This window comes from Lissotriton vulgaris, chromosome 3_1 (genome assembly GCF_964263255.1).
Source record: "Lissotriton vulgaris chromosome 3_1, aLisVul1.2, whole genome shotgun sequence".
Lineage (NCBI taxonomy): Eukaryota > Metazoa > Chordata > Amphibia > Caudata > Salamandridae > Lissotriton > Lissotriton vulgaris.
In genome coordinates, this window is record NC_141689.1 from 703,181,227 (window position 1) to 703,200,560 (window position 19,334).

At 39.6% G+C, this 19,334-nt stretch overlaps 1 protein-coding gene across 1 annotated transcript in view; it reads left to right on the plus strand.

The window, feature by feature from the left end:
• The window catches only part of MAN2A1 (mannosidase alpha class 2A member 1), a 1,326,430-nt gene that overhangs the window by 680,274 nt on the left and 626,822 nt on the right, over positions 1-19,334 (plus strand). The window lies entirely within an intron of this gene.

The window sequence follows — 19,334 nt, forward strand, 5'->3', positions numbered from 1 at the left end:
CCCCATCTGCGCTGCTCTTCCCTGAGTATCACACCCTGTGCCCGCCCGACACCTCCCTTTCACCCTATTCACTACCGCACCCTCTGACACTCCTCTTCCTCTGTGTCTGATTGTCCAGGCCGGTCCCAGGCTATCACCTAGCCCTGCGGATGTAGTTTATGGCCCCAACTGTAAAGAATGACCCCTGTTCAAAGGAGTTACAGTAGATCAAGGTCGCCACCTCATGAGATCCGTCACACCACACGCGTTCCTACTATCTGATAACGATCCTGTATTGTGATTGGGGAGGGGTTTCTCACTGTAAGGGTGTGTGGGACCGAGCCTGAAGCGGAAGATTCCAGGGATGCCTTTTTGTACATCAAAGTCTTCACAATTATGTGTCACATTAAAAATATATAGCACTCCAACAAAGTTGTAGGATTATAACACGTTAATAACTTATAAATATATACAACGCTCCAACAAAGTAAACACGTTAAAAAAAACTTTTCAAACAACTATTTATATGACATTGCTTTAACCAGGATAGACAAAGAAATGACACAGTGATGTAAAAGTTTCTGAAAGAAATGCCAAGAACGTCCCATGTGAAAGTGAATTTTATCTGGCAATTTTTTTCTTTTCCTTCTCATGAAAAGAAAGTTAATGCCAGGTTCGTTACCTGCTTCATCTACAAAAAAAAAAACTCTCGAGAGGACCGAAAAAAAATATAGCTATGGTAATCATACCATGCATCGGCACATGGAGAGGTGGCACCCTCCTAATTATTCTAAAGCACAACTTCGAGATTTGGTGGATAACCCCCGACCGGCAAAAACATCCATCAATGACTTAGCAATAAGTGAGTCAGAGGCAAGGGAAACGGTCCCAAATCTGCAAAAGAACTTTGGGCAGATGAGATTGACTTGTGTAGCATGTGGAAAATTAATTTCATGCGGAGAGATGAGTATTACTTTAATAAATAGATCATATGAAAATCATCAATGTCCAAAACGTCCTAGAAAGTAATTTTTGTCATTTTTGAGGAAGAGAGATAACCTACAGTGGTACGGGGTCGTTTTCGTTCGTACTAGGGGGGCCAGGTGACATTCCTTCGGGGTGGCTTAGGGGCATTTAAAACAACTTCCCCTATACAGGTAGCATATAAAGTTGCGGCTAAATACCAGGATCTTTATCGATTGCTTTATGCTGTACAAAAATGAAAAACACATACAACAAACCTGGACCATTCATATTTTCAATGTTTCTGCGTACTATACTTTTTAACCCTTAACTAATTGAGCTGCTTCATTTCACCTGCTTTTTAAAAAAAAAAAAAAAAAAATCGGAAACAGTGGCCATTTCTTCGAAACTTACCAATCTACGCGTTACAACTACGTTTGCTTTTTCAAAAACCTTTAATAATAATGTTGGTGCCCAAATACGGGCCTACAACCCCGTGGGCCGGCCACGGAGCAGGCTGTAACTGTAAATGGGGCGGGGGGGTATTTATTTGTGGAAAACATAACAGAGAGTCAGTGGTCGTTGATTTCATAGTAAAAAGTGCGACAAGTGCAACAAAATCATATCGATAATTCATTGTGAGCAAGTACCATTAGTGTAGACAATTCCAACCTTCAATAATAAATACAGTAATCAATGATGCATTAGAAGTTAATATCAATTCATTGTTCGAACGTGTAATCAGTACCCGTCCCATGTCAATTAATTGTTCGAACGTATAATCAATACCCATCCTGGATCAATTCATTGTCCGAATATATAATCAGTCTTATCCCATATCAATTCATGTGCTAAAAACTGCATACATATCTCATGATATCAAGGCTGAGCAATCTGGGCACAACAAGGAGTTGAGAGTTTCATTTGTATTGGCGCCATTTTGGGTGAGGTCAGGAAGGTCCAAGTATAGTCAAAATGTCTCCACCAACTCGTGGTTGGACTGGGACCTCTTTCGGCAGTCCAAAAGTTTTCGTTGAAGGGTAGCAGAGGGGACTGGTGACATGAACCATCAGTCAAAGTGGGGTGGGAGGCAACAATCTCTCCTACCGGGTCATACTGGTGTCCCACCGGAACTGATAAAGTTGGTAGTCTTGCAGGATTTTGATAATTTCAAGACTGAGGCCGGCGCCGGCATGAGCGCGCCGACGTACCTCGGCTACGTCGTGGTCGTTCCGTGGGTGATCATGGCAGTCATTTCTCATCGGGGGTCGGGGGCCCCCGTGGCTCTTATAGAATCTTCAAAGTTGAGGAGAACGTTTCTGGACGCAGGACTCATTTTCAGGCTGAACTGAAAAGCGTCGTTGTACCGCAAAAGTAACCGAGACTGTCGGGTGAGTGCAGCGCCGCTGCATCGCAAGAGTGGAGGAACCCTTTTGTTGGGTGAGTGGAGCGTTGGGGGTGCAGCTGAGGGGCCCCCACCTGGGGGGGTGGGAGAGGCTCGTTCGCGCCGCCTCCCCCTCCCAGCGCACCCCATGCCGACACCTTGCGTTGATATCCGTGATGTCCGGACTAGGCGATAAGGGGGGGGGGGTCAGAGGCAAGACATCCCCCCCCCGTGGCCTGCAGGGCGCCGCTTCAGGACCGAACGGGGAGCTCATACCAAGCCGGGGCCAGACCAGGAGATACGAGGGGAGGGTCGGTGGCATTTGCAAGACATTCCTCTCCAGTGTTGTCGCAGCTAGAGTTCCCGTCGGCCTCGGCTCCTCTCCTGGTCCGGGGGGGGGGGGGGGGGGTCGGTGGCATGTGCAAAACATCCCCCCCCAGTGTTGTTACAGCCATAATTGAAGAAAGAAGAAGATCCCGTCGGCCTTGGCTCCTTTCCTGGTGCACCTTACGTGACGACCCTTTTGTTGGGTGAGTGGAGCGTTGGGGGTGCAGCTGAGGGGCCCCCACCTGGGGGGGTGGGAGAGGCTCGTTCGCGCCGCCTCTCCCTCCCAGCGCACCCCACGTCGACACCTGGCGTTGATATCCGTGATGTCCGGACCAGGCGATAAGAGGGGGGGGGGGTCGGAGGCAGAGGCAAGACATCCCCTCCGTGGCCTGCAGGGCGCCAGAAGAGAATGGGAAGACCAGTACATTCCGGGCCGACCATCCCACGACTTCTCCGGCTGATGGCGGCTAGTCGGGCCCCGCCCTGCACATGTCGAGGCCTCATCTTCCGGATGGGCGTAACCGTGGACCTGTTGCACTTCGAGAGTTTCCGGAATGGGGGTAGGTATCTGCTGATTTGTATCTATTTCATGTTACCGTTATTGGGCGTGGCGGGCGGTGGGACAGACATGCTTGGAGCAGTGGGGGGGTGGCGGAGGTTAGCTACCTCGTGGCTGCCGTAACGTCAAGCTTGGCTTCTCTCACCACTTCCATGTTTCTTATTTCTAGCGAAGTCAAAAACTCATCAGTGGCCTACTGATTTTGTTCGATTTCTTTCCCTTCTTTTTCAAGTGTGTTTCATTGTAAAGTTTCTGTTTAACAGGATACAGTTTTTACTTCGTATTTTACATATGTCTTCTTTATTAGGGGTAGTCTCCGGTTGAGCCAGATGATGTACCTCTAATAAATGGTCCGGGTGGAACTAGTTTCTCAATCAGTGGGGAGTAGATGGGCATGACAGATTACAACGGGGGACAAAGGTCCGCATTACCCACCCTTCACTACTTGCAAAGACTAGACAGAATATTTCTATTCCACGTTATTTGCAAACAGAGAATACCTCGTTAGAACTATTCCTTGAACAATAAATGTCCAGCAAATCAATCAATCAGTGGGGAGAAAAACAGGCATGACGGATTACAACGGGGGACAAAAGTCCGCATTACCTATCCTTCACTATCTGCAAAGGGAGACAGAATATTCCTATTCTTCTCTGTTTGTAGACAGGGAATTTCTCAAAGAGTAATAATGAATAAAAAATTAACAACGTTAAGGTAAATACTCACAATATGACTACTCAACGAAGTTAAAAAGTAACGGATATAGGTACTTGAGGGGTTTTCGGTGGCAGATAATCTACAATATACACTTGTACATATGAGTGTGATACAGGGCGGATCTCTGTATAACTATGGATAATTAGATATTAGGATGGCATACTTTGACTTGTGATGTTTGATCTCATTTAGTCACTTCAATCTAATTTTAAACACTAATTTTCTTTTTGTTTTGCAGATTAACTACAATACTTATTTTGGACTCCATATTATATGTTGTTTATTATATTGTTTGGTTACTTATAGTTCTAGTTATTTATTGTAGTGTTATCTTTTAGTTATAGTTCCGGTTATTGTTTTAATAAAAGTTAATTAAAAAAGTACATACGTCTGTTTTTTTGTGGGGGTAGCAGTCATCAATAGAAATGATATTTATAATTTGAAGTATAATGCTGAAGCTCACTCATTAGCAACATATTGTGGTGAAATTTTAACCTATGTGCTGACGTAAGTGTTCCATAAACTACTACTATGGTAACAGGCAAAATACTGTTTGGGGGTAGGGTATAATACGCAGGAATGCTGTAAAAATTAGTGGGCAAGGGCTGTTTTGTTTTCCACTGTTGCAACATAAAGTGATCGATAAAAATCCGATAATCAGGCCTATCAGCGACTAAGACAGCAGGCCGAGTCTCTTTTGCTCAACGACTCCCTCATGGGACGAAGAAACGCCCTTTTTCACGAAATAGGAATATTTTACTTGCAGGACAGGTGTTAATTTCCCGTGAAAATACATTAGCCTGGAACATTGTTAGTGATAAACTGTAAATGCATCTGGGTCCTTTGCTTAAAAAAAAAATATATATATATATATATTTGTGAATTAGAATAAGAATATATGTTACAGCTATAGATATTTGCTATTAAAAAACCATTGAAATTCACTGAAAAAAACCATAGGTTTTAGGCCATATATAGTTAGGGATTAGCATTTACAAAACCTTAATTTACTGACCATGTCATGAATGATGTAATATGTGACATCATCAGCAGAGGATTGCGGGTGCGCGATATATAGTTATTACATCTAACTATATATGCGAATTTCTATGGTTTTGTGCGAGTAAATTAAGGTTTTGTAAATGCTAATCCCTAACTATATATGGCCTAAACCTATGGTTTTTTCAGTGAATATATATATATATATATACCAGTCCAACTTTAACTTCACTAAGAAGGCGCTGACTCCGTGTATACTCCAAAGTAGAAAAGGTTTTATTCACCAATCAGTTGCTCAGACGCGTTTCGGTGGACGCAGCCACCTTGCTCACTACATCCGATCTCACTGCTATAGATTATTTATACAAGTTACATTTTGACATGTTAGAACTGGTTTGGTCCCCATGGCAACCCTGTGACACCATCCTTAAACAACATAGAAGAGTCTATGCCTCGTCAGTCATGTGTTTTCGACATGCGCTGTACTTTTACTTAATGTTAATCCTCACCTCGGATATTTCATGTAATGTTATTCATTTTTTTTATGTACATTTAACCAATATTAACGGGGGGAAAATATCATACAAGAAAACTAAATAATGATGATACACATGATAAAACGGCATTACAGTGACACGTAAGTGAAATGGTGAAAATACTTTACAGTGGTGTAGCACGATGTTAGTTATGAAACACATGTGTGCTCATAGCTCGGCATCCTTTCACATCTCGCTCTGTCTGTCTGTGGTTCTAGATATGAGACGGTTGGTCAAACCCCTGATCGATGCTGAATTTGTGAGTCAAAGTTACGAGTCAGTGCTTGGTACCTCTCACCCCTTTCCTGGAAAGAAATCCCGGCCCACTTAGCTATGAGCCGTTTGTTATAGGCTCTAAATGATTTTCAGTGCAAAGGCTGGGCTCACTATCAATGTATATCTGGAGCTCCTGCCAGCTATGCCCAATCCCCTAGTCGATTACAGTGTAACCCATAGTGGGTAGGGGTGTGACATACGCATGTTAGGTACCGTGGGATGACTTACTTTTGTGGTATCTTTGCATTAAGGAGTTGTCGGTTGCCGTCTTTTACACCCTGCCACATGTTCAAATTTAGTGCCAAAAAATGTGGTGCGCAAAGGAAGGAAAAGAAAACTTGTGTGCCTAATGTCTAAATTGAACTATTTACAAAAATTGTTCATGACTGAAATTAGGATGTTTTACAGGGGGATTAGGTTATGCAGGACAAGCGGCAAAGGACTTAGAGGTGCACATTTAGAGCCTCATCCGCAATGAGCCCATTGGGGATTTTTGAGTCGAGCAGAGTGATACACCTCGACTCCAGTCTTCTAAGTGCCAAAAGTCGATTCCCGTCCGGATGTTTTTCGGGATGCTGTATATTACAAAGAAAGTGAGTTCTTTGGCATTGCCTGCGTGATGTAAATTTATATGTCTCTCCACAGGATATGTCTGGTCATTATTGGTAATGGCTCTAAGGTGCTTTAATATCCTTACATGAGCTTGGTGTATGGTGCTCCCTACATATCTGCTTCCACATGTGCACTCAAGTACATATACAGCATACTCCGTTTTGCACGAGTAGCTGCCTCTGATTTTATATGGGGTGTGCTGAACGGAATCTTGACTGATTGTGTGTTAATACCATGTCTGCAGGCTTTGCACTTAAAACATCTGTGGAAACCATTCTGGGTCTGCAACCAAGCAGTGCTTTTTGTGGTTGTTGGAGCATTACATACTAGTTCGTTCCGCATAGATTTTGCCTTCCTGAATGTCAGGGCAGGTCTTTTCTCACAGAACTGACCAATAATGGGGTCATTTCTTACCAGGGGCCAATGTCTGTTTAGGATCCTACGTAAGTTGGCGTGGTAGGTATTGTATCCAGTGATCAATCTAGGTGTGTGAGGTGAGGCTGCCTTGGGTATGTGTGTTGTTTTTTCCTTTGAAAACAAAAGATCTTGCCTGTTTTTGGATGCACATTTTTCTTCAGCAATTTGAAGAGTAGTTGAGTTGTAACCTCTACTCTTGAGTCTCTTGAACAGTTCTGCTTTAGACTCCCTCAGATCCGTTTGTCTACTACAGTTGCGAGTTATTCTCAGACATTCAGCATAAGGTATTGACTGAATTAGTGTGGTAGGGTGAAAACTCCGGGCGTGCAATATAGCATTACCAGCTGTCGGTTTCCTGTAGGTACGAGTGTGTATCTTGCTATTTGCCACAAACAGTTCTAGGTCTAGAAATTGGATAGAAGTTTGACTGATGTTACTGGTGAAGGTAAGATTCACATTATTACTGTTTAATTCTAATGCAAACTTCAGAGCGCTATCACTGGACCCCTTCTACAAGATGAAAATGTCGTCTATGTATCGTTTATACACAATTACATTCTCATACATGGCCTGTTGATATGTGACCCCCAGTACTTGCTCCTCCCAGCAGCCCATATGCAAATTCGCATAGCTGGGGGAGAAGCAAGTACCCATGGCTGAACCCTGTATCTGCTTATAATGCAGTCTATTGAAGATGAAAGTGTTGTTAGTGAGACATCTCCAAAAGCATACAGGTGTGCTGATGTAATGTGATTGGTCTTTGTCCTAGGTAGTGTTGTAATGCTCTCAATCCATCTATATGTCTTATGCTAGTGTACAAAGATTGTACGTCTAGTGTCATAAATACATAGTTTACATTCCAGTCATAGTCATATATTTTGGTGAGGAAATCACCGGTGTCTTTCATGAAAGCCGGCAGCTCCTGAACATAAGGTTGCAAAAATGAGTCAATGAAAATACTCGTATTTTCAAACAGGCTGCCTATCGCCGCTATTATTGGTTGGCCTGGAGGTTGTTGTGCATTTTTATGTACCTTGGGGATCAGGTACATTTGTGGAGTGATAGGGTAATCTTTTTTAAGAAAATCAAATTCTGGTTTACTTAGTAACCCCATTCCTCTCCACCTGTACACACATACACATATATATATATATATATATATATATATATATATATATATATATATATATATATATATATATATATATATATATATATATATTCACTGAAAAAACCATAGGTTATAGACCATATATAGTTAGGGATTTGCATTTACAAAACCTTATTTTACTCGCATAAAACCATTGAAATTCCATATATAGTTAGTTGCGCTAACTATATATCGCGCACCCGCAATCCACTGCTGATGATGTCACATATTACATCATTCATGACATGGTCAGTGACATCACTGATGACATCACTGATGACATCTCAAATGACGTCACTGATGACATCACTGATGACATCTCAAATGACATCACTGATGACATCTCAAATGACATCACTGATGACATTTCATTTGATATTACTGATCACATCACTGATGATATCATTCATGTGATAATACGATGAACCTCTTCAGACTCTAATATAACCTTCGATACAATCAGTGTAAACAGACACTCACAGACTGTCACTCATCCATGGAGTTACTCACACACCTAGTCAGTCATGCAAAGAATCAATCACACCTCCATTTCCTCAACTATACAGTTATGCAAACTTTACTTATTCAAACATATACTAACACATATTTACTCTCTTATACAATCCCTGATACAAGTTCACAATGATCCATACAGCCACTCACACATTCACTGGCTCTTATGCACAGTTATTTATATATGTCAACTCTCACATGTACTGTGTTTTACATATGTACTTACTTTGACATGTAGCACTGAGATATCCATTCACTCACCAATACACTCATGCACACAGTCAACCGCCCATACAGCTGTTTCCACATGCACTTTTGAAACCATACATCTAGTGAATCAACTCCTCACACATCTATGCACAGAGTCATACACCTCCCAGCCACCCACACACACACTCAGTCTCCCATACAAATACTTGGGCAACCAATCAATAACCCATATAGTTACTTATATAGCTACTTATCAACACATGCAGCAGTTTACAGAACAACAGACATAATGATGCACAAATTAAGACAGTTTAGTCACTAACCCATGCACTCAGTGAGACACATTTAATCACTCACTCATACAGTCAGTCATGCACCTACTAAATCCTTCATCCAGACACTTATACATCCACTCATTCTTCAATATGTAAGACATATTTACACTTTACAGAAACATACAGTCACTGGATGTTGTCATCAGTGATGTCATCAGTGATGTCACTGACCATGTCATGAATGATGTAATATGTGACATCATCAGCAGTGGATTGCGGGTGCGCGATATATAGTTAGCGCAACTAACTATATATGGAATTTCAATGGTTTTATGCGAGTAAAATAAGGTTTTGTAAATGCAAATCCCTAGCTATATATGGTCTATAACCTATGGTTTTTTCAGTGAATTTTCAAGGTTTTGTAAATGCAAATTCCTAACTATATATGGTCTATAACCTATGGTTTTTTCTGTGAATTTCATTGGTTTTTTAAAAGCTAACATCTGTAGCTGTAAAATGTATTCTTCTTTAAATCTTAAAATATATTTTAGATGTTTATTAATAATTTTTTTTTTAATATTTTTTTTCTTCGCTTCCAGTTCGCGAACCGGGAAGCTTTCCGTTAGCTCATCTTGATGCCGCGACCTAGTCCGCGAACCGGTAAACGTTACGTTAGCGCAACTGTGACGCGTCGCGGAAGCGCGACGTATCACGTTGTCGCGTAATGCGTCTTATGACGCGCCGCGTTAGCGCTCCCGGAAGTGCTCCGGACCGCGAACCGGAAGCGATCCGGGACGCGGCGCGCACCGCGTAACGTAAGCGGAACAGGTCATGTGACTTGTTTATCAAACTTTTCATTGGTTCATTTCACTTTTGGTTTCCAAATGATGTATGACTAGGTCATGTGACCTAAAAATAACACTTTTCATTGGTTCAGAACTTTTGCTTTTCCCAAATCATGTAAACCCCTCCTTCTTTCCTCACTCTGACTTTCATCTTGGTGAGAGAAAGACCATTTTCCTGGAGTTCAGCAATGGCTTCTATACTTGCTGCAGCTGGTGCACCCCCACCACCACCACCTCCACCTCCTCATAAGAAGAGAGGACCACCAAGTCAATTCATCTCCAACAGAGAGGAGGAAGAGGAGGAACAAGAAGAAGAGGATAGAGATGAACCAGAATTTATACAGGAGTTGCCCCGTGTTTCTCGAAGGAAAACAAGTTTCATATGGCAGTTTTTTTCCATCCCTCAAGGGGAGAAGAAGGTCAATGCTAAATATGCCACCTGCCTCATCTGTAAATACAGATTGTCTAGAGGCACAGAGAAAAAGTATAGTATGGGCAACTATACTATGCATCGCCATATGGCCAGGTGGCATCCACTAAACTACAGCCGGGCAGAGTTGTGTGACCTCCAAGATAATCCCCCGACAACTCCTGTGGCCAGGTCAACGTCAACTATCTCTTTGACAGGAAGAGAGGCACAGGAAACCGTGCCAAACATACAGCAAAACTTCAAACACATGAAGTTTACCTGCATATATTGTGGTGCTCTGCTCTCATGTGGGAACATGAGCGTGAAATTAATCAACATTGCATACGAAAACCACAAGTGCCCTAACCCACCCAAGCAGTATTTTTTTTTTTGCTCCTGTTGAGCCCTTTTCAATGCCTGTTTTTTTGTTGTTTCCCCTCCATAAAAAACACAAAAAAAACATAAAACTGTTCTAAAAATACAAAAAAATCAAAAAATGTTCAGAAAAAAAAAAATAAATAAAACAACAAAAACAAAAAAAAAAAGTTCTTTTCAGAACTACCTCCCCTTTCAAATAAAATTGCTAGAATGTTTAGCACTCTGGCAAGCTCTATTTCTTTTGGTTCGCTTTCCCGTTCGCTGCCCGGTTCGTGAACTTGAAGCGAACCAAAAAAATATTTTTTTAAAAAAAAGAAGAGTTAGTATAAGGGAAGTAAACAGAGAGTAATGTTAAAAGAAAGACAGCTATAGGGAGTAAACCAGAGATACTGTTTAATAGATCTATTTATTAATTCAGGATGACGATAAGGTGTGATCTCTCCTGAGGTTTGTTTAAGGTGAGACCTACTCAGGGTTACAGATCAATTTTACACTTGTTGAAGAATACAGAGCAGATAATGCATGTAAAGGCCTACCAATGAAGTAAGTCATGTCCTCTTATTACATCATTCATGACATGGTCAGTGCCATCATCAGCAGTGCATTGCGGGTAAAAAGAGTAGAAAACATTTACCTTATAATTCTTGTTACCTTTTTAAAATATTTTTTCATACTTTCAATCTGTAAAAGAGAGAACAAACATTTCCAAAAATATTAAAACATGTATTTAAAAATTAGAAAAGACAAGGGAAAAGGTTCAAGAAGAAACAGTTTTTCAAGAACTTTGACATTTACAGAAGCCTCTGCTTCTCTACGTCCCCTACACAATCCAAAACATATATATTTTAAACAAACTGTATCTTGATGTTGATGAACTGAGGCCTATTTTGGAACATGGTGCTTCTTTTGCACTGCTAATGTCTCACAATAGTGATGCAATAGCAGCGCAAAAAAGATGTAAAGCCATCATAAAATTGTGTCTAACATTTTAAATGATTGTTTCAGGATGCAAATAAGATGTGTGCTTTCAAGAGCTTTCTTTGAGGTGAGGCCTATTCATTTTTTTTAAAAAAAAAACAGTACCCAGAAGTACAGCACTGTAAGCATTAAAATTGACACTTACAGAAGCCTCAGTTTCTCCATATCTACCTCACATTTCTAAATGTATATCATAAGTACAAAAAGCAGAACATTAATTATACATGTTAAATGGTTTATTTTTGCTGTTCTCAGAATGTATCAAATTTCACTGAAATCAGTGACTTGAAGGTATTCATCATGTAACAGTGGGGAAAAAAAAACACAATCAAAATGATTGTGTTTAAAAAACCCATTCAACATAAGAAATCTGAATTCAAAACTCCTTAAAATTAACTTACTTTCAATGACGTCAAAGGATGTCCTATGAACAGCGTCCACTGTGTTGTGCTATAAATATTGTCAGCCCGCCACTTTCTGAAAGAAAACCTCCAACGATTCGAAAAATATGTTACATACAAGAAAAGACTTCTCACATTCTACCACATGTTTCCACTAGGCCAAATCATGTTGCAGCGATTCACAAGTCTTGTAATTCTTCCAATCAAATCCCGTCATTTTCTATTTTCGCAACTTTCAAAAAGAAAACATTTAAGATAATTTTCACAATCCTGGACTACTAATATCTTACCCTTCTTTGTCACTCATGTTCTCCTTTTCCTATGACACTGATACTGCTTACTATGAAGCAGACTTACTTGCATCAGGTTTATATAGTCGGATTTTAAAAATTGACATTATAATTAAAAGTTTTGGACCAATAATCTAGACAGCATTGCAGACTTACATTCCCTCAACTTGATGAACCTTTTGCAATTCTTCACAGGAAATCCCGAGATTCTTTCTTTAAAATTTTGGTTTTAAAAACACCAGGTAAGAATTTTTAAGGTCAAACGGCAATTTTTTTTTGAAAGTTACAACGGAATCATTGCAGAATGACCAGCCGTTTCGAGACTTTAAATAAGCTGTATAATGTCCTGAAGTTGTTGAAGGACCATCGTGATAGATAATTGCTACAGTTGCAAAAGTCCTTCCTGATATTGAAAGCTGAGAAGCCACAAAAATTTTTATTAAAGTTGACAATTTTGATCCATCAGGCCTACATCGTTGCATCATTAAAATGACATACTGTCCATATCTACGTATAAATAATGTTGACATCATTTCAGATTTACATTGGCTACACTCCATGTTGTGATCCGCTGCATTTACTAGCTTATTAAAGGAGACTGATTTACTGTCTGGCAAAGTTAAATATATAAATCTTTCTGAGTCTACACTAGTAGTACTTGATACCCTACAATTCTCGCAGTCATGCTGCCATTGATAAGAAAGCCCAAACAGGTGATCTACATCTACACCCTCATCTTGCAATATATCAAGCATATACATTAAAAACTCCTGACAATCTTGCTGATTATTTTCAGAGAAGTCTGTTTGACCTGAACATTCATCTAACAGATAACAAACTTCAGACACACTTTCTACTTTTGTTCGATCAGTGCTACATTTCTCGAAAACAGAATTCAACAAACAGCATAAAATTTGTTCTGAATTCAACAGAATCTGTTCTTTTAAACTCTCTAGTGAAAAGAGAACATTAACCACTACATTTGCATAGCAGTTGACACCAGAACTGTTTTCAAATTGAAAACCGACAACATCTTCAACAGAATCCACTTTCTTTCTGCTAACAATTTTCGGTTCATTGACTTTTAGTCTTTTTGCAACAACCTCCCTACTATTACTGCTATTTCTACGTTTCCGGCCTACCACACGTTTCTCAAACAAAGGATATTGAGGCAAATGTGGCGCATACTCTCTTCTTAACCTATTGTATTCCTTAACACAATCTAGATCCGCACAAATGTTTGTGACATCACAGTCAATCAAGTACAATCCCGATAAAGTTCTAACTCGTGACAATGCCACATATGCCATACCCTCCTTGAACACAGAACTGCCAATATTCACCAATGCACTGTCTACACTTAAACCTTGCGATTTATGGATTGTCACCGCATATGCCAAGCAAACAGGAAACTGTTTACGGCGAACATATAAGTCTTTAACAAGCAAAAACCTAGCAGAACAACGACCAATTTGCTGTACTTCCTCAATGCCATCAAATTTAATTCTTAAAAATTCTATTCCATCTCTATTTCTGTATTTCTCAAAATCAACAACATTACCCATTGATCCATTTACCAGACCTCTTTCTACATGTAAATTCCTTCTCAAAATGATTCGGCAATTTAAACACACATTCAAAGTCTTTTCAAAACCCGCTGTTTTAGATATAGTCTTCTCTAATGAATCCAATTTTGATTTCAAATTGTCTGACAAAATAATTGTTGATCCCATATGCTCTATTTTATCAATAGCTTCAAGTTTCACAATCTCTTGCTTTTCTAAATTCAACATTTTGTTGTTGAAGAAGGCACATTCTGCAAGAGTTGGCATCAAACATATTCCGGATTTCTTCTCAGTAATTTTCTGAAAAATATTCTCAGGCACAATCTCTTGTTCGGGATATAAATTTGAAAGTAATCGTGTATTTAAAGCTTCTTTTCCATGCTCGGTCACTTTTCCAATTCTAATATCTTGTAGAATTTTCTTGTAATCTTCATCCTTCGCCTGACGCATATTTTCATGCAGTTCAGCATAATTGAAGTTTAACCATATATTGACGTTGCCAATGCTCCCTAGGCACTTCCTGGTATCTTCATGCGTGAGTATTTTGAACACAGGTTGACCTTTTACTGGTGTCAGCTGCAGAAGATCTCCAAAAACAATGATGTGTTTGCCACCAAATAACACATCATATTCAGTTTTAAGTACTTCTTGCATTCTCAAATGCACAAAGGCAAGCATGACATTGGAAACCATGCTTACTTCATCAATGATAAGTAGTTTCATTTTCCTCAAGACTCTTGAAACTTCACAGCAAGCATCCCCAGATAACTTGTTGTATTGTAATTTGTTGTCATGCTCCACCGGCAGCATCAGTAGACGATGCAAAGTAATACCTTTAATGTTATGTGCTGCCAGTCCAGTAGGAGCGGTGACAACACAAGACAGCGATGACTCAGTCCTTTCCTGCAAATAACAAGAGATTGCTTTAATGAGGAAACTTTTTCCAGTTCCCGCTTCTCCACTCACGTACAGTCGGACAGGCTTCAACGATGTACATGAGCACTCGTTCTTCTCATGACTTAATCTGTGCTCAATTTCCTTGGTAACTTCATCATATATTTTCCTCTGCTCAACGTTGAGTTGTTTTTCCAAGTCTTCTAAGTTAACTGAATCCTCCTGAGCATGTGCCATGGCTCTTTCTACTTCATTCATAGCAGTGGCAGCTTCATTTTCGATAATAGGTCCTCCAAGTGGATCTTGACTCAATGAAACAGAACTCTGACTGTCCTGAGAACTGTCTCTGGCAATCTCGGCTGCAATCGTTGCTTCCTGCTCAATTTCCAAAGTTAGCATTTCTTGATATTTAGAAAAAGCAGGACATTCTATGGACTCCTTGGCTGCATTGAAAGAGTCTTCGTAACAGAGGAAATCTCCAAGCAGTTCCTCTTCTGCACGCCAAGGCTTGAGAAGTTGCAAAAGTGCTAAATAAAAAAACTCCTTTTTTTCTGGAGATCCACCACTCAATTTTCGATGGTTTACTAATTGGCATTTTCTTTGCTTGACCAGGCATCCCTCACTTCCAATTACAGCATACACTCCTTTCTCAATATCTTCTTTGATGTTCCTCTTGAATATATAATTTTGGAGAACCTCACATAGACAAACATTCTCAAGGTGACTGCTTCGATTTGGATAATATGTATCCAACATGTTGGTCTTCAAAATGTCGGTACTGTTTGGTTCCTTTTCTGCCAAATACTCAATTTCCCGGACAGGTTTTAGAACTCGATTTCGCGTTGCAGCAAGACCAAGACTCGCCCAAACGAGACTCCTGGATTTGGCATAGAGACTTGCTGAAGACAATCGATCAGAACATTCGTAAGCTCCGATTTCTCGATGCGACAACATCTTCAGACTGAAACTGTACAACTTCTTGCTGAGGCTCTTTTCATGCGAAATGTCCTCCCACATATCCTTCAGTTCGGTCTTTTCTTTTTTGGTGATGTAAGATGTCACATACCGAGCCACAGCCATACAGTTGTCAGCCACAAACTGTATATCCATGTTAGCATTCCACATGGACAAAATCACTGGGTTGTAGTCATTGATGTACTTGGACTCTTCGTTCCTTTTCAAATTGTATGTATTCTTGGGTGATTTCCTCGTCACATTATGTCGCAGCGAAGACATCAAACTGTTCACTCTTCTTTTAGAAATCACCGGTCGTGGAAAGTTGAAACGACATTTGGTGTAGAACTTGTCCTTGTTTCTGAATTTACGACGACAGTACTTTCCACAACGATGGCTTTGGAAACGTAGAACTTGTTCTCTTAGACTTTTCTTCTCCGTTGCGTTTGGAACAGCACACGTAGAATACTGTTCTATGAAATTCATCACTAAGTCATCCGGATCTGTTCCAAATTTAGGTGCATCCTTGATCCACAACAACATATGTATATGAGGGGCACCTCTTGCTTGGTACTCCTTTCTCCAGAAGAAATCCAACACCTCTCCAAGAGGTGGATTCTTTTTATTTGTGATGAAAGACATCATAGCTTCAAATCTATGATTGAAGTACCTGCATACATTCACTGGATCCAAAGAACACAGTTCTCCAGGTGTCTTGAATTCAATGTTTTCAATATTTCCATTTGCCTCTCGTAGAAATTCAAGTAAGTCTTCCCAGCCATACTCGGCACAGCTCAGAGTGAGGAACCATGTTGGAGTTCCTAAGTTCCTCAGCATACATTTTAAATCACCATGACGACGGTACCAGTACTCATTAGTACCACGCTGACACGCTATGAGATTAATTAAGTGAGAATCCAAAATACTGTCTTGGACATTGACTTTATGCATAAAGTCACTTGCCGAGATGTTTCGCATCTGTATACCACTTTTTAAAATGTGGTTCACTGCATATGACAGTCCTGACAGATCGCTTTCAAACAAGAGATGAAACAAATAGGGAATGCATTGCCGAAACCTAGGATCTTCTGCATACAATCGTAAAGTCCGGTATTCAGACGCAGGAATTTGATGAGGTCGCTCATCATATCTTCCTCCTTGACCTGTGGGAAATAGCTGTGGGAAACACCGAGCTTCCAAACTTTCCTCCCAAACACTAATGGGACTCCCTTTGGCTTGTTTCATTTGAAACAACTCAATTGCATTCCCCATGACTTCCTTGGAATGCAAAGGATGAACACTATAATGTTCATATATTTCTTCACTATTAGACACCTCTACTTTCTCAATTTGGCCAGCACACAAAACGCTATCCTCTTCATCACTTACTTCCTCTTCTGCAACATATACATTCTTATAGTACTTATTATTTTTCTTCAAATACAAAGTTGCATTTTTCACTTTCCTAACATCCACTAAATCTTGCCATATTTTCTTATTCTTTGTCGGAACCCCATTAACCAAGATAACCAGAGGTTCCTCTTCCACTTTCTCAACTCCAATTGTGTTAATGTTTTTGTTCAAATCTAGAGGCAAATAAACAACTCTTCCCTTTAATCCTCTCTGTAAATCTGCTGGAGGCAACTTCCCTGTCTTTGGCTCCATTCTTACAATAGCCTGAAAGGGATGGATACTTTGAATCAAAATAGATTCATAAGTATTTAAATCCTTCAATTCTGAAGGAATCTCAACCAATTCCAGATTATTATGAACCGCCCTAGCAGGCATCTGGTTTTGGTTTAATTTGTTACAACAATAAGTACACACACGTTGGTCCACTCCCAAATCAAAACAATTTTCTACCATCAAGTATGTGGCAAAATCCTTCCATTCACTATTATTTTCCCTTTCACTTTTTGCATATAAATCCACTAACTTAGTCTGATTCTTATAATAAGTGCGTCGACAACATACACAAGTGAAATTAGGCCTCTCACTTGATTTCATCTGAAACGTGGCAATTTCCTTCTGAAAATAATCTGTACTGGAAACCTGTACATTATCTTCAACATTACCCTCTACTTCAGGGTCAATTTGAACATTCTCATCTTTACTACCAAAGTAACAAAACTCAATTTCTTCACAAATATTCTTCACATCTATTTCAGAACCATGCAAAAGAGCAGCACATAATTGTTTAAGCATAATTGCTGGACTCTTAGCATAATACAACATTCTCACTAATTTTCTCACTTTATTATGATGCACTGCTAGCATCCTGAAATGATGAAAAACACTCTGGCATACTCTCCTGGAAAGACAAGCCAGTGAATGACCACGCAAACCTGTCATTTGTCTCACTCTGCAAGGATTTAAATCTTGCAACAACTTCATTTTCTGCTTCAAACTTTTCTTATTAAATGTCCGTATAAAATCACAAAGCAAATTGATGGAAACCTGTCGCACACTGCAAATAGAACTACACTTCCAAATGTACACAGGACCCTTAGGACGTCTTCCTAAAACCTCATCACTTAGCGCCTCTTCTGTCTCTGTTGTCACAAGTTGTTCTTTTTCAACTGGACAACCATCCTTCACTTCATAAGCTCGACCACTGGTGTCAACTGCAAACACCAAATCATTATCCTGAAAATAACTCTCCTCATTAAAAAATGCCTCACAACTTGAACTATGCATCCATTCTCCGGAAAAAACTTCACAAAAGTTAGTACGATTTACTACTCTCTTCCATCTACTTTTTGTTTTGAAATCAGAAATTACCTTGCTTAGTTTCCTAATTCTATTGATTACCAAAATAAACAACTTTCGCTTCATTTCAAAAGCATGATCAATAATTTTCTCTACCTTTTTCTTCTTCTTATAAAATGCTGCTTTCTGTTGGCCTTTCTTTTTAATATTTTTCAATAAATTAACTATTATCCTCTTACGGAACATTCGATTTCGAATGTCCCTAAACTGTTGTTTCCTTCTACTATCATGCACAGAGTTATCTCTTCCTCTACCAGTAACATTTGTGATGGGTCTCTCCTTTCCATTTAAATTACTTTTCTTTTTGTGGACTGAAACATTTTTTTGAGCAAAACTTTTTTTACTACAAATATTTCTTAAGAATGATTTCGTGCTCTTACCCGGACCTTTCTTGGTGTTTTGACAAGTATTTGGGGAAGAGGACTGCTGCAATAAAATATCATCCTGCTGTCTTTGACGTTTTCTAGCCTTTCTTATTCTATTTTTTGTAGGCATTTTCCAAACTATGAAAGAATCTGCAGTTGAATCTGTGGAAAAATATAATATAAAATGTTATTAACCACTATTACCAAACAGTAAATAAATAACAGTCATCTAAAACTTAATGCCCTACTAATTATTTAACATAGCAAATGTTTTCCACCAGCACTGCATCACAAAAATGACACTCAATGGTACAAAACAGGCATACAACAATCATAAATCACTCCCTAATATTTTAAATGATTAATTCAGGATGACGATAAGATGTAGCCTATCTAAAGATTTGTTTAGGCCCAGATCTTTAGTCTGGGGTGAATGTGTGTCATTGATCCACATTCAGTCCATCACCTGTTTTGTTTATTTGAGGTGAGGCCAACACATGGTTGCAGATAAGATTTTCACTGAAAAAAACCAAGGTAAAAAAACATGTGAAGGCCTACCAATGAAGTAA